Below are 25,145 nucleotides of genomic sequence, written 5' to 3'. Positions count from 1 at the left end.
CATGCGCCCAAACAGTGGTCCCCCCCACATATGGGGTATCAGCCTACTCAACATAAATTGCACAATAAATTTTTGGGTCAAATTTCTCCTGTTACCCTTGTGAAAGTAAAAATTTGGGGGTGAAAAGATCATTTTTGTGGAAAAAATATGATTTTTTTATTTTCATAGCTCTACATTATAAACTTCTGTGAAGCAGTTGGGGGTTCATAGTGCTCACCACACATCTAGATAAGCTCTTTGGGGGGTCTAGTTTCCAAAATGGGGTCACTTGTGGGGGGTTTCTACTGTTTAGGTACATCTGGAGCTCTGCAAATGCAACATGATGCCCGCAGACCATCCCATCAAAGTCTGCATTCCAAGCTTAACTCCTTCCCTTCCGAGCCCCGATGGGTGCCCAAACAGTGCCCCCCCCACATATGGGGTATCAGCATACTCAGGACAAACTGGTCAACATATTTTGGGGTCCAATGTCTCCTGTTACTCTTGAGAAAATAAAAAATTGCAGGCTAAAAAATAATTTTTGAGGAAAAAAAAAAGGATTTTTTATTTTCACGGCTCTACTTTATAAATTTCTGTGAAGCACTTGGGGGTTTAAAGTGCTCACCACGCATCTAGATAAGTTCCTTAAGGGGTCTAGTTTCCAAAATTGGGCCACTTGTTGGGGGTTTCTACTGTTTAGGCACATCAGGGGCTCTCCAAACACGACATGGCGTCCGATCTCAATTCCAGCCAATTCTACATTGAAAAAGTAAAACGGCACTCCTTCTCTTCCAAGCTCTGCGGCAGGGGCGGATTATAAGAGGGTCAATCTGGGCGGTAGCCCAGGGCCCAGTGGTGTGGGGGGTCTCTGGGCTACCACACAGATTGCCCGCTGGCCGCCGCCATCAGGGCATTACTACACGTGCCCCTGTTAGACTGGCGTATCATTTTTGGGCCCGGACCCGGTGGGCAGAAAGAGGGGGCCCGCATCGGGCCCCGTCTCATCTGCTCACCGGGCCCCTACCGGCGCTGCGGCGGTTTCCTATTGACGTGCAGGTGCGTGCCCGCACGTCAATAGTTAACAACAGCCGCCAGCCAATTGGAGGCTGGCAGCTGAAGTCGGCCGCAGCGCACACGTCGCCGGCGTCTGACATTATTGTCAGTCGCCGGCGAGTGTGCGCTGCTGGAGGGAGCTCGCCGCCTGGAGCGCTTGTCAGGTGAGGAGAACTCGGTTTGTTTTTTTCTTTCTTTTTTTGATAACCTAATGGCAATCCGGGTGGGCCAGAATGCTGGACCATCAGTGACACTGTCTGACTGGGGGCAATATGCTGGAGCCGGAGGACACACTGGGGCAGATGATAGCTGGACACACTGGGGCAGATTGCTGGACACACTGGGGCAATGCTGGAGACACTGGGGCAATGCTGGAGGAGACACTGGGGAAGATGATTGCTGGAGACACTGGGGCAATGCTGGAGACACTGGGGCAATGCTGGAGACACTGGGGCAGATTGCTGGACACACTGGGGCATTGCTGGAGACACTGGGGCAATGCGGGAGTCACTGGGGCAATGCTGGAGGACACACTGGGGCAGATTATTGCTGGAGACACTGGGGCAATGCTGGAGACACTGGGGGCAATGCTGGAGACACTGGGGCATTGCTGGAGACACTGGGGCATTGAAGGAGACACTGGGGGCAATGCTGGAGACACTGGGGCAATGCTGGAGACACTGGGGGCAATGTTGGAGACACTGGGGCAGATTGCTGGAGAGACACTGGGGCAGATTGCTGACACACTGGAGCAATGATGGAGACACTTGGGCAGATTGCAGGACACACTGGGGGGCAATGCTGGAGGACACACTGGGGCAGATGATTGCTGGAGACACTGGGGCGATGCTGGAGACACTGGGGCAGATTGCTGGACACACTGGGGGCAATGCTGGAGGACACACTGGGGCAGATGATTGCTGGACACACTGGGGCAATGCTGGACACACTGGGGCAGATTGCTGGACACACTGGGGGCAATGCTGGACAATTGGACATACTGGGGCAGATTGCTGGACACACTGGGGGCAATGCTGGACATACTGGGGCAGATTGCTGGACACACTGGTGGTAATATGCTGGACACACTGGGGCAGATTGCTGGACACACTGGGGGCAATGCTGGACATACTGGGGCAGATTGCTGGACACACTGGGGGTAATATGCTGGACACACTGGGGCAGATTGCTGGACACACTGTCTGGGGGCAATGCTGGACACTCTGGGGCAATATGCTGGACATAGTGGGGCAGATTGCTGGACACACTGTCTGGGGGCAATGCTGGACATACTGGGGCAGATTGCTGGACACACTGGGGGTAATATGCTGGACACACTGGGGCAGATTGCTGGACAACCTGGGGGTAATATGCTGGACACACTGGGGGTAATATGCTGGACACACTGGGGCAGATTGCTGGACACACTGTCTGGGGGCAATGCTGGACACTCTGGGGCAGATTGCTGGACACACTGGGGGTAATATGCTGGACACACTGGGGCAGATTTCTGGACACTGGGGGTAATATGCTGGACACACTGGGGCAGATTGCTGGAGAGATTGCTGGACACACTGGGGGCAATGCTGGACACTCTGGGGCAATATGCTGGACATACTGGGGCACATTGTTGAACACACTGTCTGGGGCCAATGCTGGACACACTGGGGCAATATGCTGGACATACTGGGGCAGGTTGCTGGACACACTGGGGGTAATATGCTGGACACACTGGGGGCGGGACTGGAGGCATGGGCAGAATGTAGATACGGGGCATGATTGGAGACACGGGGCAGAATGAAAGACATGGGGCAGGATGGAAATAGATGGGGCAGGATGGGGAAATCATATGGGGTAGAATGGATACTCATGAGGGCAGGATGCGAGAACATATTGCAGGAGCCAGGAATGAGATACACGGGGCCAGGATTGGGACTATTATTACCATAGGGGCTAATTAAGGGATATTATTACTGCAGTGATGTATTTATTTTATTTTTTGAGTATATTGTTTTAAATGTGGGGGCGGTCCTGTTACTGTGCAGAGTGACACTATGTCGCCTTTTTTTCTTCATGTGGTGTAATGTAGAAGTTGTGAAAAATTAAGTAATGTGTTCTGCGCTTGCAGCTCGAGATAACTGTGTTATTTCCTGCAGAAACGAGTCTGGCTGGAAGAAATGATGGCGGTCTGTGCTGGATGAAAGATCAAGGACTTCACCTAGAGACGTCACTGGTGAGTCAGTGTTACCTATACACTGACACTATACACTGTATACTATATACAGAGGTCCTGTGTACAATGTCACCAGAGATCACTGTATTACCTATACATTATATACAGAGCTCCTGTGTATAATACCACCTGTGATCTCTGTATTACCTCTACACAGACACCGCATACTAAGTACAGATCTCCTGTGAATACTGGCACTTATGGTGATAGTATTGTGTTTTTTTTAATTACTGATCAGTATTGTAGTATTCAGTCACTATATGGTGGTAATATGTGGTCAGGAAATGGGGTTGCGGTATTTGTCCCTTGTATGTGCTATTTGGTCACCAAGTGGTGGTAATATGTGGTCTTGACATGGTGCGGTGATATTTGTTCCTTGTATGTGATATTATTCGATCACTGTGGTTGTAATTTGTGATCTGGTCATGGTGCGGTGGTAATTGTTCCTTGTATGTGATATTGGTCATTTAAAAAATTGAAAAATAAATAAAAATATACCTAAATTGTATTGCATATTTTAACAAATATTTAATAGGTTACAGTAGAGTAGGGTCCGGCCATTTTTCTGGAATAATCTGGTTCAGGTATCACATGACCCCCGTCACATGACCCCCATCACATGACCCGGGGGACCCACAGTGTCTGAACAGCCCGGGGCCCTGGCTACCCTTAATCCACCCCTGCTCTGCGGTGCGCCCAAACAGTGGTTTACCCCCACATATGGGGTATCGACGTACTCAGGAGAAACTGCACAACAACTTTTGTGGTCTAATTTCTCCTGTTACCCTTATGAAAATAAAAATTTGGGGGCAAAAAGATTTTTGTAGAAAAAATGTGATTTTTTATTTTCACGGCTCTACGTTATAAACTTCTGTGAAGCACTTGGGGGTTCAAAGTGCTCACCACACATCTAGATAAGTTCCTTAAGGGGTCTAGTTTCCAAAATGGTGTCACTTGTGGAGCGTTTCCACTGTTTAGGCACATCAGGGGCTCTCTAAACGTGACATGCCATCCGATCTCAATTCCAGCCAATTCTGCATTGAAAAAGTCAAACGGCGCTCCTTCCCTTCTGAGCTCTACTGTGCACCCAAACAATGGTTCACCCCCACATATGGGGTATCGGTATCGGCGTATTCAGGAGAAATTGCACAACAAAATTTATGGTTAAATTTCTGTTTTTACACTTGTAAAAATAAAATGGTTCTGAAGTAAAATGTTTGCAAAAAAAAGTTAAATGTTCATTTTTTTCTTTCCACATTGTTTCAGTTCCTGTGAAGCACATAAAGGGTTAATAAACTTCTCGAATGTCGTTTTCAGCACCTTGAGGGGTGCAGTTTTTAGAATGGTGTCACACTAGGTTATTTTCTATCATATAGACCCCTCAAAATGTCTTCAAATGTGATGTGGTCCCTAAAAAAAAAAATGGTGTTGTAAAAATGAGAAATTGCTGGTCAACTTTTAACCCTTATAACTCCCTAACAAAAAAAAAATTGTTTCCAAAATTGTGCTGATGTAAAGTAGACATGTGGGAAATATTATTTATTAACTATTTTTTGTGACATATCTCTCTGATTTAAGGGCATAAAAATACAAAGTTTGAAAATTGCAAAATTTTAAACATTTTCGCCATATTTCAGTTTTTTTCATAAATAATCGCAAGTAATATCAAAGAAATGTTACCACTAACATGAAGTACAATATGTCACGAAAAAACAATCTCTGAATCAGCAGGATCTGTTAAAGCGTTCCAGAGTTATAACCTCATAAAGTGACAGTGGTCAGAATTGTAAAAATTGGCTCGGTCATTAAGTACCAAATTGGCTCTGTCACTAAGGGGTTAAACCAGGTATTGGTAATTTTGGCAGTGTGGACAGGTGCCAAGCTGTGCTAGAGAATGAAATTTCCATCTCCAAAAAGCTTGTCGGCAAAGCTGATCTGCCAACGGCAATCAGAGAAAATTTGAGCCAGACTGATGAAGAGCACTGTTTGACACTCATTAAATCCATGCCTCAGAGACTGTAATCTGTTATAAAAGTCAGAGGTGGTATAACAAAATACTAGCGATGTTTGGGAGTGTTTTTTTGTTTGTTTATTTTTCATGATTGAGTGACTTCACAATTTTTTCAATATGCTTGGTTGAAAAAAGTAACCATTAATGACTACCACATTTTTTGTTCTTAATTTCTTTTAGTGTTTCTTAGAGCCAGAAAGTTGCCTTTTGAAATGACTTTAGTTTTGTGCCTTGTCTGTGATCTGCTTTTTTTTCTACAAATTAAACAACTGAATGAGCATCCTCCAAGGCCAGTGATTCCATAATTTTTGCCAGTGGCTGTATGAGCACTATGCAGTTTCTCACCAGTGCTCTGCAGACCCTATATATGTGTACTATGCAGTTCCTCACCAGTGCTCTGCAGACCATGTATGTGTACACAGTGCAGGTTCTCACCAGTGCTCCTCAGACCCTATATGTGTGTACTGTGTATTTCACTAGTTGCCTTCCACGACAGCCTCATAATCCTGATCCCTCCCATCCTAATATCTCACAAATATTAGATTTTCTACAAAAAGGATTGGAGTTGGGGTTGAAGCCGAGTACATTAAAAGTTCAAGTATCAGCTTTGAGTTCTGTCTTTGACCAAGACCTTGCAGGTCATCGTTGGATAAAAAGGTTTATGGTCTCAGCATCAAGACATTGTCCAAAACAACAAATTTTTGTACCATCATGGGACTTAAACATAGTCCTAAAGGGCCTTACAGCTCCTCCATTTGAGCCGTTATCATCTTGTTCCTCACAGCTCCTGTCCTGCAAAACTGCCTTCTTAGGGTGGTTTCACACTTGCGTTTTTGTCTGCAGCGTTTTTTGCACAAAAAACGCATGCGTTTTTTCCCCTATATTTAACATTGAAAACGCATGCGTTTTTTTGTACGCGTTTGTAAACGCATGCGTTTTTTTCTGCATGCGTTTTTTCGCGGCAAAAAAATGCATTGCTGTCTATGTAAACGCATGCGTTTTTAAGCACATGCGTTTGTTTGCGTTAAAAACGCATGCGTTTTTGTAGAAAAAAAACAGAAAACACACTGAAAAGCCACCCACCACCAAGGTGATAAAGGGATCCAAACCCTAACTCTACCCCTAACCTCACCCCTAACCGTTTAATGAACATTTTCTGACAGTCATAGTGCCACGTATTTAAGTGCCACATATCACGTATTTCAGTGCCACGTATTTAAGTGCCACGTATTTAAGTGCCACGTATCACGTATTTCAGTGCCACGTATCACGTATTTCAGTGCTACGTATTTAAGTGCCACATATTTCAGTGCCACGTATTTAAGTGCCACGTCTTTCAGTGCACGTATTTCAGTGCCACGATATTTCAGTGCCACGTATTTCAGTGCCACGTATTTAAGTGCCACACACTGTAAATACTATAACTATGTGGTTATACGTGACACTGAAATATCGTGGCATTTACGTGAAATACGTGGCACTTAAATATGTGGCACTTAAATACGTGGCACTTATAAACGTGGCACTTAAATACGTGGCACTTAAATACGTGGTACTTGTATACGTGGCCACTGAAATATCGTGGCACTTATATACGTATATATGTATATAAACATATTTCAGTGCCACGCATTTCAGGTTAGGGTTAGGGGTAGGGTTAGGGGTAGGGTTAGGTTTTTTTGTTTTTTTCTTGTTTTCCTGTGTTTTTCTATAAAAACGCATGCGTCTAAAAACGCATGCGTTTTACCGCGTTTACATGCGTTTTTTCACACATGCGTTTTTTTAAAAAAACGCATGCAGATAAAAACGCAAGTGTGAAACCAGCCTTAGTTGCCATTTCTACTGCAAGACGTGTGGGGGAAATACAAGCCCTCTCAATTAGAGAACCTTATCTTAGCATAAGGGACGATTCCATTGTGTTCTGACCAGATCCATGTTTTCTTCCAAAAGTAGTGTCAGAATTTCACCGATCACAGGACATAGTCCTCCCATCGTTCTGTCACAATCCTACAAATTCGGAAGAACACAGATTCCATACCTTGGATGTACGACGTATAGTGTTACACTATTTGGAACAAACTAAATCCTTCAGAATTGACCAAAATCTCTTCGTTCATTTATCTGGCTGAAACAAGGGCAAAAAAGTAGCGAAGAGTACCATTGCCAACTGGATAAAAAAGGCCATTACTGAGGCATATCTAGCTCAGAATACTGCGGTTCCTGCTGGCCTAAAGGCTCATTCCACCAGGTCTACCTCCGTCTCTTGGGCTGAAAGGGCTGGTGCTTCCACAGAGCAGATTTGCAGGGCTGCAACATGGTCTTCTCTACACACCTTTACTAAGCATTATAGATTGGACTTCTGGTCCAACCGGGATCTAGTCTTTGGCCGGAAAGTTCTTCAGGCTGTGGTCCCTCCCTAAATACAGAATTGGTTGGCATTCCTCCTGAGGCTGTCGTGGAAGGCAACTAGAGAAAATAGAATTATTCTTACTGTTAATTCGGTTTCTAGGAGCCTTCCACGACAGCATTAATTCCCTCCCGATGTTCTTGAATATTTTTCTGAGAACCTAAAAGGTAACCGGTGCTATGGGTTCAGTTGTAAGTCACTGGTTAATGGGAGGTGGGAGGGGTTTTTAACCTCTTGTGCTTCCTGTCCCCCATTAGGGTATGGAGACAACCTCCAGAGGCTGTCGTGGAAGGCTCCTAGAAACCGAATTAACGATAAGAATAATTCTATTTTCTCACCAGTGCTCTGCAGACCCTTTATACAGTACAGACCAAAAGTTTGGACACACCTTCTCATTTAAAGTTTTTTCTGTATTTTCATGACTATGAAAATTGTACATTCACACTGAAGGCATCAAAACTATGAATTAACACATGTGGAATTATATACTTAACAAAAAAGTGTGAAACAACTGAAATTATGTCTTATATTCTAGGTTCTTCAAATTAGCCACCTTTTGCTTTGATGACTGCTTTGCACACTCTTGGCATTCTCTTGATGAGCTTCAAGAGGTAGTCACCGGGAATGGTTTTCACTTCACAGGTGTGCCCTGTCAGGTTTAATACATGGGATTTATTGCCTTATAAATGGGGTTGGGACCATCAGTTGTGTTGTGCAGACGTCTGGTGGATACACAGCTGAGAGTCCTACTGAATAGACTGTTAGAATTTATATTATGGCAAGAAAAAAGCAGCTAAGTAAATAAAAACGAGTGGCCATCATTACTTTAAGAAATGAAGGTCAGTCAGTCCAAAAAATTGGGAAAGCTTTGAAAGTGTCCCCAAGTGCAGTGGCAAAACCCATCAAGCTCTACAAAGAAACTGGCTCACATGAGGACCGCCCCAGGAAAGGAAGACCAAGAGTCACCTCTGCTTCTGAGGATAAGTTTATCCGAGTCCCCAGCCTCAGAAATCGCATGTTAACAGCAGCTCAGATTAGAGACCAGGTCAATACCACACAGGGTTCTAGCAGCAGACACATCTCTACAACAACTGTTAAGAGGAGACTTTGTGCAGCAGGCCTTCATGGCAAAATAGCTGCGAGGAAACCACTGCTAAGGACAGGCAACAAGTAAAAGAGACTTGCTTGGGCTAAAGAACACAAGTAATGAACATTAGATCAGTGGAAATCTGTGCTTTGGTCTGATGAGTCCAAATTTGAGATCTTTGGTTCCAACCACCGTGTCTTTGTGCGATGCACAAAAGGTGAACGGATGGACTCTACATGCCTGGTTCCCACCGTGAAGCATGGAGGAGGAGGAGTGATGGTGTGGGGGTGCTTTGCTGGTGACACTGTTGGGGATTTATTCAAAATTGAAGGCATACTGAACAAGCATGGCTACCACAGCATCTTGCAGCGGCATGCTATTCCATCCGGTTTGCGTTTAGTTGGACCATCATTTATTTTTCAACAGGACAATGACCCCAAACACACCTCCAGGCTACGTAAGGGCTATTTGACCAAGAAGGAGAGTGATGGGGTGCTACGCCAGATGACCTGGCCTCCATAGTCACCAGACCTGAACCCAATCGAGATGGCTTGGGGTGAGCTGGACCGCAGAGTGAAGGCAAAAGGGCCAACAAGTGCTAAGCATCTCTGGGAACTTCTTCAAGATTGTTGGAAGACTCTGCAGACTCTATATATGTGCACGATGCAATTTCTTATCAGTGCTCTGCAGACCATGTATGTGTACACAGTGCAGGTTCTCACCAGTGCTCTATTCACCCTATACAGGTCCTTCTCAAAAAATTTGCATATAGTGTTAAATTTCATTATTTACCATAATGTAATGATTACAATTAAACTTTCATATATTATAGATTCATTATCCACCAACTGAAATTTGTCAGGTCTTTTATTGTTTTAATACTGATGATTTTGGCATACAACTCCTGAAAACCCAAAAAACCTGTCTCAATAAATTAGCATATTTCACCCGTCCAATCAAATAAAAGTGTTTTTTAATAACAAACAAAAAAACCATCAAATAATAATGTTCAGTTATGCACTCAATACTTGGTCGGGAATCCTTTGGCAGAAATGACTGCTTTAATGCGGCGTGGCATGGAGGCAATCAGCCTGTGACACTGCTGAGATGTTATGGAGGCCCAGGATGCTTCAATAGCGGCCTTAAGCTCATCCAGAGTGTTGGGTCTTGCGTCTCTCAACTTTCTCTTCACAATATCCCACAGATTCTCTATGGGGTTCAGGTCAGGAGAGTTGGCAGGCCAATTGAGCACAGTAATACCATGGTCAGTAAACCATTTACCAGTGGTTTTGGCACTGTGAGCAGGTGCCAGGTCGTGCTGGAAAATGAAATCTTCATCTCCATAAAGCATTTCAGCCGATGGAAGCATGAAGTGCTCCAAAATCTCCTGATAGCTAGCTGCATTGACCCTGCCCTTGATGAAACACAGTGGACCAACACCAGCAGCTGACATGGCACCCCACACCATCACTGACTGTGGGTACTTGACACTGGACTTCAGGCATTTTGGCATTTCCTTCTCCCCAGTCTTCCTCCAGACTCTGGCACCTTGATTTCCGAATGACATGCAAAATTTGCTTTCATCAGAAAAAAGTACTTGGGACCACTTAGCAACAGTCCAGTGCTGCTTCTGTGTAGCCCAGGTCAGGCGCTTCTGCCGCTGTTTATGGTTCAAAAGTGGCTTTACCTGGGGAATGCGGCACCTGTAGCCCATTTCCTGCACACGCCTGTGCACGGTGGCTCTGGATGTTTCCACACCAGACTCAGTCCACAATCTTCCTCAGGGTCCGGTCACCTCTTCTCGTTGTACAGCGTTTTCTGCCACATTGTTTCCTTCCAACAGACTTACCATTGAGGTGCCTTGATACAGCACTCTGGGAACAGCCTATTTGTTGAGAAATTTCTTTCTGGGTCTTACCCTCTTGCTTGAGGGTGTCAATGATGGCCTTCTTGACATCTGTCAGGTCGCTAGTCTTACCCATGATGGGGGTTTTGAGTAATGAACCAGGCAGGGAGTTTTTAAAAGCCTCAGGTATCTTTTGCATGTGTTTAGAGTTAATTAGTTGATTCAGAAGATTAGGGTAATAGGTCGTTTAGAGAACCTTTTCTTGATATGCTAATTTATTGAGACAGGTTTTTTGGGTTTTCAGGAGTTGTATGCCAAAATCATCAGTATTAAAACAATAAAAGACCTGACAAATTTCAGTTGGTGGATAATGAATCTATAATATATGAAAGTTTAATTGTAATCATTACATTATGGTAAATAATGAAATTTAACACTATATGCTAATTTTTTGAGAAGGACCTGTATGTGTGCACGATGCAGTTTCTCATCAGTGCTCTGCAGACCATGTATGTGTACACAGTGCAGGTTCTCACCAGTGCTCTGCACACTCTATATATGTGCACTATACAGTTCCTCACCAGTGCTCTGCAGACCATGTGTACACAGTACAGTTCCTCACCAGTGCTCTGCAAACCATGTATGTGTACACAGTGCAGGTCCTCACCAGCGCTCTGCAGACCCTATATGTGTATACTGTGCATTTCTCACCAGTGCTCTGCAGACCCAATATATCTATATGTGCACTATGCAGTTTCTCACTAATGCTCTGCATACCCTATATATGTGCACTATGCAGTTTCTTGCCAGTGCTCTGCAGACCCCATATATGTGCATTATGCAGTTTCTCACCAGTGCTCTGCAAACCATGTATGTGTGCACTATGCAGTTCCTCACCAGTGCTCTGCAGACCATATATATGTGCACTATGCAGTTTCTCACCAGGGCTCTGCAGACCCTATATATGTGCACTATGCAGTTTCTCACCAGTGCTCTGCAGACCATATGTATGTGCACTATGCAGTTCCTCACCAATGCTCTGCAGACCATGTATGTGTGCACTATGCAGTTCCTCACCAGTGCTCTGCAGACCCTATATATGAGCACTGTGCCGTTTCTCACCAGTGCTCTGCAGACCCTATATATGTGCACTATGTAGTTTCTCACCAGTGCTCTGCAGACCCTATATATGTGCACTATGCAGTTCCTCACCAGTGCTCTGTAGACCATATATATGTGCACTATGCAGTTTCTCACCAGTGCTCTGCAGACCCTATATATGTGCACTATGCAATTCCTCACCAGTGCTCTGCAGACCATATATATGTGCACTATGCAGTTCCTCACCAGTGCTCTGCAGACCATGTATGTGTGCACTATGCAATTCCTCACCATTGCTCTGCAAACCCTATACAAGAGCACTATGCCGTTTCCCACCAGTGCTCTGCAGACCCTATATATGTGCACTATGCAGTTCCTCACCAGTGCTCTGCAGACCATATATATGTGCACTATGCAGTTCCTCACCAGTGCTCTGCAGACCCTATACATGTGCATTATGCAGTTTCTCATCATTACCCTGCAGACCACATACAATATGTGTGCACTATGCAGTTCCTCACCAGTGCTCTGCAGACCATGTATGTGTGCACTCTGCAGTTCCTCACCAGTGCTCGGCAGACCCTATATATGTGCATTATGCAGTTTCTCACAAGTGCTCTGCAGACCCTATATACGTGTACTATGCAGTTCCTCACCAGTGCTCTGCAGACCCTATGTATGTGCACTATTCAGTTTCTCACCAATGCTCTGCAGACCCTATATATGTGCACTATGCAGTTTCTCACCAGTGCTCTGCAGACCCCATATATGTGCATTATGCAGTTTCTCACCAGTGCTCTGCAAACCATGTATGTGTGCACTATGCAGTTCCTCACCAGTGCGCTGCAGACCATATATATGTGCACTATGCAGTTTCTCACCAGTGCTCTGTAGACCCTATATATGGGCACTATGCCGTTTCTCACCAGTGCTCTGCAGGCCCTATATATGTGCACTATGCAGTTTCTCACCAGTGCTCTGCAGACCCTATATATGTGCACTATGCAGTTCCTCACCAGTGCTCTGCAGACCCTATACATGTACATTATGCAGTTTCTCATCAGTACCCTGTAGACCATGTACAGTATGTGTGCACTATGCAGTTTCTCAAAGGTGCTCTGCAGACCCTATATATGTGCACTATGCAGTTTCTCACCAGGGCTCTGCAGACCCTATATATGTGCATTATGCAGTTTCTCACCAGTGCTCTGCAGATCATGTATATGTGCACTATGTAGTTCCTCACCAATGCTCTGCAGACCCTATATATGTGCACTATGCAGGCATTCCCCAGTGCTATGTAGATCTTTTAGGTGTTTATATGGAGGCTTGCCATAGGTTGTTTCCAACACTTAAAAGAAATAGAAGGTACCGCGCTACAAATAGCTGGCTGTAAAGATGCATATGAGCAACTCATGCGCTGCCCCCTTGCTAAACAGCTTGTATAGTTAATCCAGAAGCAATTAAATAGAAATATTTTATTGGAGCAATTGTTAGAAACAATACATAGCTGCTAATGACCGAAAAGAAGACAATGATGCTGGTTTAATACTAATAATATTGCACTTAATAATGTATTCCTAAATATATTGATGCTCCAGCAAGTTGTGTCAAGTACATGTTGTGAACATGACCAGGGATAATGGGTTAATCAGAGTGTGACCTGGTATAAAATATCAAATATATCGGCACTTAACCAGCTTCAGGTTCATACCACTTCCTTGTCCCTGGTTACCATCACAGTATTAGGGTGGAGAGTATGCTGTGGTGGTTTGACACTCCGGTATCCGGCTACGATGTGTGAATTGACCATGCAGAGCAAGAGACGCCCTGGCTGGTAGCGTCTCCAGATGTTCAGAGGAAAAAATGGCCGACAATGCCTGGAAGCATGTGAAGTCACTAAGCTACAGAGCCTCACTGGGGCCAAAACACCTATGCATTTCGAAGGATCACAACCTTCTATGTCAAGGATACTGCCCTGTCTTACCGCTCCCAGATATACACTGGCCACACATTGTTAATTGCCTGATTAACTCTTAGGCCGGCGTCACACTAGCGAGTTTTACGGATGTATGAGAGGAGCAGAACATACGGATTGCATACGGTACAATGATTCTCTATGGCCCAGCTCCTATCTGCCGTATTTTACGTATCCGTATTATACGGTCTTGTACGGCCGTAGAAAATCGCAGCATGTTGCGTTTATCAGCGTATTGCGCAAAAAATACGCCAATGAAAGTCTATGGGGGCGAGAAAAATACGGATTACACAAGGACCAGCAGTGTGACTTGTGAGAAATACGCCAGACATCTCCAGGTGCCATGAAATGTGCCAAGCCCTCAATCAGGAAGCTCAGACATGCTAAGTAGCTGAAAAAGCCAGACAGACATCCCGGAAGTCTGGCGATCACCTCCACAGAGTTGCATGCAGCATGGCAAGCATCATCAATGTTGATATGCTCCTCCTCCTGGTCCAAGAAAGGCTTGAAATCTGGGACCAGCGGGATCCAAACTATTCCAACCGGGCCAGGAAAGAGGCAGCTTGGAGGACCATCTGTGGGATCCTATTCCCAGATTATGCCCAACGCACACGTGCGGAGCAGACACAACTTTGTAAGTACACTCATGTTGCGACATTAATTAACCTTGAAAAATGCTTTACCTACATGATTTCAGGCAGATTATTTTTTGGCATAGTCTGGTTTATTTTTTTAAATTTTTGTCCAAAAACAAAGATGATGAACATGAGAAAGAGTTTACGTACATAGATAATATAGATGTTGCGTTGGGTACTATTTTTTGTTAACGCCAGACTGGTACAGAGGGGAGTGGACCCTGTCCTTGTGGGGTTTCATTTTATTGTGTACAATGTATTTGTTCTTTTAAGCAATTTAAACTTTAGGAAAATCATTTAAGAAGGCATTTTATTATCATCGTTAAAATATGATCAATCAATGCCAACTGTTTTAAGCAATGTGCAGAATGAGCTTATAGAATATTTGTTACCATGTCATTGCAGTGGAAGATGTTATGACACGATGGCGCAGCATCAGGGACCAATATCGGCGGGCAAGAAGTGGGTCAGCAGCTCCAACCAAAATGCGAAAGTATATATACTATGATCGACTTTCCTTTTTGGATCCCAGTATGGATCTAAGACAGTAAGTAACAACATCACAACACAATTATTATTATTATTATTTGTTATTGTTATAGCGCCATTTATTCCATGGCACTTTACATGTAAGGAGGGGTTATACATAATAAAAAAGTACAATAATCTTAAACAATACAAGTCATAACTGGTACAGGAGGAGAGAGGACCCTGCCCGCGAAGCCTCACAATCTACAAGGGATGGGTGAGAATACAGTAGGCGAGGGTAGAGCTGGTCATGCAGTGGTTTGGTCGATCGGTGGTTACTGCAGGTTCTATGCTTGTCGGAAGAGGTGGGTCTTCAGGCTCTTTTTGAAGCTTTCAATGGTAGGCGAGAGTCTGATGTGTTGTGGTAGAGGGTTCCAGAGTACGGGTGATACACGAGATAAATCTTGTATACGATTGTGGGAAGAGGAGATAAGAGGGGAGTAGAGAAGGCGATCTTGTGAGGATCGTAGGTTGCGTGTAGGTAATTACCGGGAGATGAGGTCACAGATGTATAATAAACTTATGTTAGAAAATGACTCAACTACTAATTTGGGGCATTCTTTTTATTTTTTTCATACCAGAACACAGTCCAACCTCACTGAGAGGGATACCGGGTCGGACTCGTAGGTTGTCATAGATCCGGTTGCTGTTGAAGAAGAGGTGGCAGGCCCATCTTTGGCCTCTTCTAGCTCCATCCTTCCTGGATCATCGGCTTCGGCATCACAAGAGACAGCAACAACTTTCCAAGATGCAGCACCACCACCCTCAGCAGCACCTGATCCTGTAAGCTAGGAAGAGCATGGACACAGCAGCAGCCCTACTGTCCCACTGGTATCCTCCCCACAGGCATCTGGGCCTTTACGCAGAGGCCGCAGAAGGAGAGAGCTGAAAGCCACTAGGAGGGATGTGGACGCTGGGGTCCTCAATTATTTGGCCAGGGCAGCCACGGATGATGGAGAGGAGGCCTTTGCTCGCAGCCTGGCCCGGTACCTTCGTCCCCTTCCCCGTGAGGTGAGGCTACGTGTGAGAGGGTGTATTCAAATCCTGATTGATTTAAGCACCTCCCCAAATGACCCTTATGAGGTTTTTTAATTTATTGAGAGAAGGCAGCTTTCACCACATAACCTCTTGCGCCTTCCATGAACTCAACAGGTGCATGGTCAATCAGGATTTGAAGCACCTCCTCCACGTGTGCCTACACCTCAGCCCCTCCCAACCCAAAATCAACCAAGGCCAGCACCATACCATATGGCAGCCTACAACCAACCTTCCCAATATGCCCACTTTTCCAGACCCAGTGCTGTAGGCTGGTCCCAACCTGGGTTTGGACGACATGGCCATTTTGGGGGTGGCTATGAGTCCAGTCAATATGTTCATCAGCATGAGGGCCAGAGACTAATCCCTTATGGCTAATACCCAACTGGCCAATATGATCAAGGCCTCCGGTAGATGTTTGGGACTAGCGGTGGACACCGCATCTGCACCCGGAGACAACACAGCCTTAAAGCTGAAATCAGGAACTTACTGGATATTAAGTTGTACCAGTAGAGCTCTATTGGCAAAAGATACTTACTCCCTACTCATCTCACAAATAGTAACTGAGGAAGGTCCACAGGACCGAAACGTTTTATTGTTAATACTACACAATAAACCTTACAGCATCCATACTTAAGTTGAGTGCCGGGTTTTGTTACATTTACTATAAGGTGTGGGAGCCTACCCGTGCACCTACGACAGCAGTGCTCACGTCTAGTTCACTGTATTTGGATCCGCCACACACAGCATCCACACAGGGTGAAGCACAATTGGCCCAACAAAGGCCACCTGAGCAGGACCCTGAGCTGCCACCATCACCTCCACCAACTTACAGAAATTTGTAACCCAAAGTTATTTTTGGTTATATTTGTTACGCATAACCATGTTTTGGTTAACTTTGTGCTGTAATTGCAGTTTGTTCTGTTGTGGTTTACCACAAAAAAAAAAAAAAAAAATCATATGAAACAAATATGGTTTAAAGTTTACAACAAAAAGCTTTTGCTCTAAGTAAAAAATGTTGTCAAAAGCCAATTGACGTTTGTGGGACAATCATTCTTATATCACACACATATACTCTGTTCATAAGCATCTGGTAATTAAGTAAATACAACACACAGAGTACAGTTTCTGTAGGCATAAAATATTTTATGGTGATAATATATTTTGAAAATAAGGAAATCACAACTGAGAAACAGCATAATCTTGACAGGGAATAGCACCCTGAGGAGAAACAAAATAATTTGTGAAAATATCTCTTACTTTGATTCCAGAAAGGGGACGGCGCGGAGGAGGGCCATGTGGTGTAGGGCTACTCACATTGGGCAACATTTCTTCACCAAGAACAAATGACGGGCAATCATGAAGTCTAGTAAAATGGTGCAAAACAACACACGCTTTAATAACTTCATTAATAGTAGCCTCACTCAGCTGAATGGCAGACTGGAGGAGACGCCATTTGGCACACAGAATCCCAAAAGCACACTCCACAAGTCTATGTGCTCTGGAAAGCCTCAAATTAAAAACACGCCGCCGGTGATCCAGGTTGCACCTGGGATAAGGCCTCATGACATTCCTTGTCAATTGGAAGGCCTCATCTCCCACAATAACATATGGGACTGCTTCAGCATTGGAGCCTAGGAGTTGTTGTGGTGGTGGGAGGTCTAACTGGTTTTCACGTAGCTGCCAACCCATAATGGACGAATTAAAGACCCTTGAGTCTCCTGTTCGCCCATAGGCCCCAATGTCTACAATTATAAACCTGTAGTTACTGTCAACTACAGCTAACAGAACTACAGAGAAAAACTGCTTATAATTGTAGAATTGGGAGCCAGAGTTCGGCGGCTTACGCACCCTGATATGTTTCCCATCCAAGGCTCCAATGCAGTGTGGGAAGTCACAAGTGTCATTGAGCCCACGGGCTATTTTTAGCCAATCAGCCATTTTTGGATCAGGCATGACAAGTTCATGTAGTTTCTCCCATATTTCAATACATGTTGAGCGCACAATGCCAGAAATCATGGGGCGACCAATGAGAAACTCTAGGTGTAGTCCCGCATAAGACAAGCCAGTTGACAGGAAGCTGAAAGGACACAAAAAAACATATTAGTTAGGTAACAATAGTTTAGAGAAAACATGATAAAAAGCAAGTATGTTGTTTACTAAAAAAGACAGGAATAACAATGAAATTAATCGATATTTACCTAGTGTACATAAGTAGAACATTAAAAATATATATTTTTCTTGTGGTTTTCTCCTAAGTAACACATATATTTTAAAATAGCTGATAGCAAACAACCCAGAAAAAAAAACCATCATCAACATACAGTATGTGAGGATGTTGAATACATACCGTAAGGTAAGGAGAAGACGCTCCTATGCGGATATCCTTTTTCGCATCCTGGTGTCCTGATACGTGAGTCCTGGACGTACTGTCTCCAACAAGATATCAAATGTTGGTATTGTCATTCGACAGTATAGGTAAAACTTATTAGGATGTGCATGCAGAGCTGTATAGAGCCTCTGAAAATGGCCTTTAGTGAGGCATTGGGTCAAAAGAGGATGCACCCACATTCTTCTTCTCCTCCTTCGCAGATCTACAATCACAGGGTATGGCTAGCCAAGCTGACGCGACAAGACCCAGTTAAACAAAACCCGCAGAGTTGGGGTGAAGTGCAGTAGGTCAGACATGTTGCAAACGTTACCACAACACACCAACAGATGAACAACCACAAAATGGCCATATGGGAGGGTGCCACCTGTTGTAGAGGCCTTAAATAGGGTTGCTGATGCTGATTTAAATTAATTTCAGCCTCCAAAACCGTTAAATGTCCATTTTGTCAGGTTGCGTGGAAAAAACGCATTACGGATGTCATACGGATTACATACGCAACATTACATGCGCAAAATACGCGACCACACCTTGCCAATGGATTACATACGGATAACGATTTCTGGATTTTTTCTGCGTATTACGGCCGTAAAATACGGACCGTATTTCCCTACGCTGAGTGGAACGCCGGCCTTAGTGTGCCAAATCCACCTGCATGTGAGTCCCACATTTCCTGTAGTGGTGTTAACTGGTCAAATAACAATAAATAGCAAATAATTGTCAATGTATAACCTGCCCATAAGTGTGAATGCCCTCTGGGGGTGACAAGTAGTGAATATTTTATTAAAGAATAATATCTAATTATAAGCTACATTAATTAAATAATGTTGATTGAATAGAAAAATGCTAGATAATTTAATAAATAAAAAATAAATAGAAGGAGGCCACAGTGCATCCTACCTGTCGAAGAGCCAATAGAAGAGGTATTAACTACCAGACAAAGAAGAAGACTTTTTTTTACATTAGTTATATTAGCACAGCCCACGGAGTATATAGCACAGCCACGTAGTATATAGCACAGCCCACGGAGTGTATAACAGCCCACATAGCATATAACACAGCCACGTAGTTTACAACAGCCCACGTAGCATATAACACAGCTCACGTAGTATATAACAGCCCATGCACGCAGTATATAACACAGCCCATGTAGTGTATAACACAGCCCATGTAGTGTATAACACAGCCCACGTAGTGTATAACACAGGCCACGTAGTATATAACAGACAACGTGGTGTATAACACAGCCCACATAGTATATAGCACAGCTCACATAGTACATTGCACAGCCCACGTAGTACATTGCACAGCCCATGTAGTATATTGCACAGCCCACGTAGTACATTGCACAGCCCATGTAGTACATTGCACAGCCCACGTAGCACATTGCACAGCCAACGTAGTACATTGCACAGCCCACATAGTACATTGCACAGCCCACGTAGTATATTGCACAGCCCACGTAGCACATTGCACTGCCCACGTAGTACATTGCACAGCCCACGTAGTACATTGCACAGCCCATAACTACACCACTGAACCCATATCCAATCTCCAAGGCACAAAAAACAATTATACTATAAACAAACACAGAGAGGGAACTGGTATAAAGTGCCAGTATGCACCAAGAATTTTTTATTAAATAGTAAAATAAAATAAGCAAAAACAACAACAGTATATGCAAGGTAACTGCTAAGAAGCAGGGACAACCACAATTAGTTATACGTACTAATAATAATCCACACTTGTGCCTGTATGCACACACCAATACACATAGATCCATCAACTACATTGTGTATGGGTAAAACACCCTGTAAGAATACATGATGGCGATGTGATGGAACAAGAATAAAATTAAAGGTAAACAGCGGCACTTACATGGGAGGATGTCTGTGATGTGTGGCGTCCCCGCCGCCCCAACGCACGTTTCGCTTCTTCGTCAGGAGGCGTGTGTTGGGGAGGGGTGAGGCTGATTATAAAGAGTGACTGGCCAATCCGCTTAAAGTATCTCAAAAGTGTCCGCAAATATAACAGCTGATATGAGGCAAATGATAAGTGACTTCCGGGACTCCATTGCGCGTGCGCGGCCGACGGCGCTCGTCATTGAGACACATAGACTCGCGGCCGTGGAACGCAAGCTAACATGGGCCGTCAATAAGATGGCGCATGTGCAAGTTTCCCAATGGCCACTCATATAGGCGTCAGAGAGCGAGGCAGCCACGCACGCGCCGAATCCAGGAGCACATATGAAAAGAAGAGTGAGCGTGTTGTCCAAAAGTAACAGATAATATTGTAAGTGCCCAGTATAAAATTAAATTGCCTAAAAATAAGTGATGTGTATAAGTATAAATACCCAGCATATTACATGCAAAATATAATACATTATCATATATAAATATATATTAAAAGCATAACATGCCAACTAAAATACATTCAAGCCATAAGGCATGATACCCAAAAAGAGACATTTTGACTTTATTTATACCCAAAAAAAATTTACCGTATAATAAAGGGCACTTGTGCTAAAAAGTGACAAGAGGAATGTAAATCTATATAAATATCAAGTATATAGACACATATACAATATCACATAAAAATGTAGCACAGTATGTGTGTCGAAGTGTCACAAATAAATAGATTGTGACAGTGTACAAAATAAATAACAAAGTAAATATTACTACCCATATTGTGAATAATCAATATTGCTTAAAGCACACCAATATATGCAAATCACTCTTTCTTTCTGAGAATAGAATCCAGTATCCAAGTAGCCTCAGAATTTTAAGTCCATGTTCTCCACTTTTGCCAAATGGTAATATTGGTAGCCATACGAGAGGAACAAACTGGCGATGATGGTGTTCCCAGACCTCAAGATCAACATTCAAGCCAAGCCAATCTTTATCATCAGGTAACAGTAGGAAATGTGATATGAATAAACTAAAAAAGATAACCATTAATATCAGAACTATTAATAAATTAAAAACAATATTATGAACCCTACATAAATAATTACCCACCCTCCCCTTACCCAATAATATAGATACCTAATTCAGAGAAATGAACTAAACCCAAAGTTCTCATTAAGGCCCAGGGGGGCAACTGTTTGGAGTAGGTATATCCACTGACTCTCTACCTGCGCGAGTCTTTTGAATAGATTCCCACCCCTCTGGCCCATCGAGACCTGATCAATAGCCCTCAGGATGAGCTTACTGGAGTCTGAGTTATGGAAATCCTTAAAATGTTTGGGCAGGGTTTTAAGAGGTTCATCACGGCACATATTTTTGGATTTGTCAATGTCTCGTATGTGCTCCCTCACCCTTACCTTGAACTCCCTAGTGGTCATGCCAATATAAATTTTTGCGCATGGGCATTGAGCAAAATAGACCACCCCCGAGGATGAGCAAGTAAGTTTATGCAGAATTTTGAAAGTACGTGTCCCATCTGAGCTGGTAAAATCCTTACATTTTATTAGATTCCTACACGCCTTGCATAGTCCGCAAGGAAAAAAGCCCTGAGCAAAAACAGGAACTGTGGGGTTAGCTTGCCTAGGATTAGGGGCGTAGTGACTTTCAACCAAAAAATCCCGTAAATTCTTACTGCTTTTAGCTGTGACCAATGGTTTTTCGGGAATGAATTTACGCAGAATAGGGTCAGTTTCTAGAACCTTCCAATGTTTGTTGAAAATATCGGTGAGTTGATTCCATTGGCTATTGCATGTTGTAATTAGCCTAACTTGCTGGGATGCCCCACTCTGTTGTATTGATGGCTTATACAAAAGTGCATTCCTGGAAGCATCCCTTGCCCTATGATAACCATGACGGATTGTTCTGTGGCTATACCCTCTTTCACGGAACCTAGAATAAAGTTCTCTTGCCTGTTTTTGGAAGTTTTCTTCTGTCGAACATATTCGTTTAATTCTGAGGTGTTGACCAATGGGGATTCCCCGAATTGTTGACTGGAGATGCGATGATTGAGCATGCAGCAAGGAATTTGTGGCGGTTGGTTTACGATACAAATCTGTGTTCAGAATGCCATCTGCAGTGACCTGAATGTCAACATCCAAAAAATTCAAATGACGACCATGCGTATAAGTCAATCTAATATTCAAATCGTTATTGTTGAGATCATCCATCAGACATCTCAACTCTTCTACAGACCCCTCCCAGATAAACCATATATCGTCAATATAACGAATCCAATGGTGTATTTTATCGATATATCTGGGAGGGTTACACTGGAAAATATCACGTTCCCAAGCTCCAAGGAACAAGTTGGCATATGAGGGGGCACAAGTGGCCCCCATAGCTGTTCCTTGGAGCTGGAGGTACACCTGATTGTTAAATATAAAACAGTTGTGTTTTCATATAAATTCCAGTAAGCTGATGATGAAATCAATCAAGGATTTGTCAAGATTGCTTGATTTGAGGAACCAAGATGTTGCCCTTAATCCGTCAACGTGTCTAATTGATGTATACAAACTCTCTACGTCGGCGGTCACCATGATCGTATTCTCCTGCAACACTAATCCATCAAAGTGACCTAAAGCCGATGTAGTGTCTCTGATGTATGATGGCAGAGACGAGACAAGTGGTTTTAAGTAAAAGTCAATGACTTTGCACGCTACTTCACAGGGGCCCCCAATCCCCGACACTATGGGTCTCCCGGGGGGGTCCGTGCAGTTCTTATGAATCTTCGGTATTAGATAGAATGTGGGCATTCGAGGTTTAACTGTTATAATTGCTTCCATCATTTTTTTAGGAATAACATTGTCCTCAAAGGCCATAACTGCAATAGCCGATAAATCCTCATGAAATCTTTCAACCGGATTATAGGATAATTTTTTATAGCAATTTTTATCGGATAATAGCTTATGTGCCTGCTTTTCATAAAGTGTGTTAGGCCAGATTACAAGGTTGCCACCCTTATCCTCAGGTTTGAAGGACACATCTGTCCATGTTTGCATATCCTTAATTGCCGCCATAGTTTGTTTGTTAGAGTAATCCCTATTCATTCTGCCCAAACTCTCAATCTCGGTTGTAACAAGTTTAACGAAAATTTCCACTGCCGGACATGAATTTAGACTAGGGAAATTCTTAAATTTAGCATATAAATGTGTGGGGAAATTACTCACCATAGTTGACTGGTCACCCTCAGCAAGAGATTCCAGTATAGCCAGGACTTCTTGATCATCAATTTGAGCAAGGGGAGTTTGTGTGTCAGACTTTTCTTAGAACCGTTTCAATATCAACTTCCTCGCAAAAAGATGTACATCTTTTATTGCTGTGAAAACATCTAGGGGAGTGCCGGGAGAGAAGGTTATCCCTTTTTCCAGAATACTTACTTGTAACTCCGTGAGTATATGAGTAGACAAATTAAGTACCTTCGATTGATCGTTTTTCTTTCGATATGGGTGTAACGCCGCTGGGTTTATACCTTGTTTCTTCGGCGTTACTTTTGCATGTCTCTGCTTTAACCCTTGCTCCTCTCCCCCTAATGTGCAGAGATACTGTTGTCTGTTACCTGTATGGATGCTGCTCAGTTCCCTGCCACCGCTGCGTAGCTGTACATGTGCTGTGATGACTTTGCTCTGCTGCATGGCCACTCGCATGTGCGGTCCCTGGCTGCTGCTTGGAAGCTAGCCACGGCTTGCGAGGTCCTCTGCAGCTGGTGCATGGCTTTCCGCGCGTGTCCAGGCTAGCAGCCGCTGCCAGGTGCCCTAAGCCACAGTTCCTGTGCTGTCAGTACTATAATGGTTTCTGTTTGTGCTTAGGGTGCGCGCGGCCACACCTACCCTGCTTTTATCAGGGTTTGAGTGTGCACCTGTGTTGCTTCCTCAGCCTATTGCTGAGAAGCAGCTCCTATATAAACTTCCTCTTTGCTGCTGGGCGGGGCCAGAGCATTGCATTGTGTTTCTGTGTCTTGCCTTGTGAGGTATCCAGCTCCCTTTCTGTCTGCAGTATGTTCTGGGAGATCTGATACCTGTCTCTCACCTGTTCTGGGGGCAGAGTACCCAGATCCACCTATCCTGGAGGCTGTATATCCAGATCCGTTTGTGTCTTGTTTACCCGCCTGTTCTGGGGGCAGAGTACCCAGATCTGCCTATCCTGGAGGCTGCATATCCAGTACCTGATCCTGTCTGAACCTGTCTGTGTTATGTTTCTGAAGTCCTATTGTGTCTGACACCCCGCACCCAGTGACTGAACTTTCCGGGCTCATCATTTAAAGATGGAGTTCGGTGTTTTTGCTGAGCTCTTACTATTCTGTGCTCAGCCTTCCATGCGGTGCTAACCCCGTCTGGCCCAGTTCCAGTCCAGCGGAGCTAGCACCATCACGCTTGAGTTCCTTCCTAGGTCTGATACCCGGAGCCTGACGGCCATAGTTACGAACCTGATGACCTCCGCTACCTGGTCCTGTGCCATCTGTGTCCCAGCCGATGACCTGGGCTGCCATGCCAGTGTCCCAGATGTCTTTCCGGTATTCCTGATGTCCAGCCTGTGTCTGATGTCCTTCCGGTGTCCGATGTCCTGATTCCTGGGCTGCCACGCCAGTGTCCCAGCCGATGACCTGGGCTGCCACGCCAGTGTCCCAGATGTCTTTCCGGTATTCCCGATGTCCTTTCCTTGTCCGATGTCCTGATTCCCTGGGCTGCCACGCCAGTGTCCCAGCCGATAACCTGGGCTGCCACGCCAGTGTCCCAGATGTCCTGCCTGTGTCCCAGATGTCCTGCCTGTGTTCCAGATGTCCTGCCTGTGTCCAGATGTCCTGCCTGTGTCCAGATGTCCTGCCTGTGTCCTGAGGTCCACCCTGAGATGACGTCCTTCTGGGATCGGTGTCTGATGTTCTCCTGCTGAGCCTGTGCTACG

The 25,145-nt window shown here is 44.3% G+C and overlaps 1 protein-coding gene and 1 long non-coding RNA gene across 4 annotated transcripts in view; one reads left to right on the top strand and one right to left on the bottom strand.

The window, feature by feature from the left end:
- LOC143786346 (uncharacterized) overlaps nucleotides 1–16,790 on the top strand; it is a 139,411-nt gene extending 122,621 nt beyond the window's left edge. Inside the window, exons 2-3 of the long non-coding RNA XR_013218271.1 lie at nucleotides 14,736–14,877; nucleotides 15,440–16,790. This is a non-coding gene — a long non-coding RNA (uncharacterized LOC143786346). The remainder of the gene's footprint in view (nucleotides 1–14,735; nucleotides 14,878–15,439) is intronic.
- Nucleotides 1–25,145, bottom strand: part of STAT1 (signal transducer and activator of transcription 1) — a 2,295,457-nt gene that overhangs the window by 916,168 nt on the left and 1,354,144 nt on the right. The window lies entirely within an intron of this gene.

This window comes from Ranitomeya variabilis, chromosome 7 (assembly GCF_051348905.1).
Source record: "Ranitomeya variabilis isolate aRanVar5 chromosome 7, aRanVar5.hap1, whole genome shotgun sequence".
NCBI lineage: Eukaryota > Metazoa > Chordata > Amphibia > Anura > Dendrobatidae > Ranitomeya > Ranitomeya variabilis.
The sequence above is the reverse complement of the archived record's forward strand: the minus strand, read 5'-3'. Positions and strand labels throughout refer to the sequence as shown.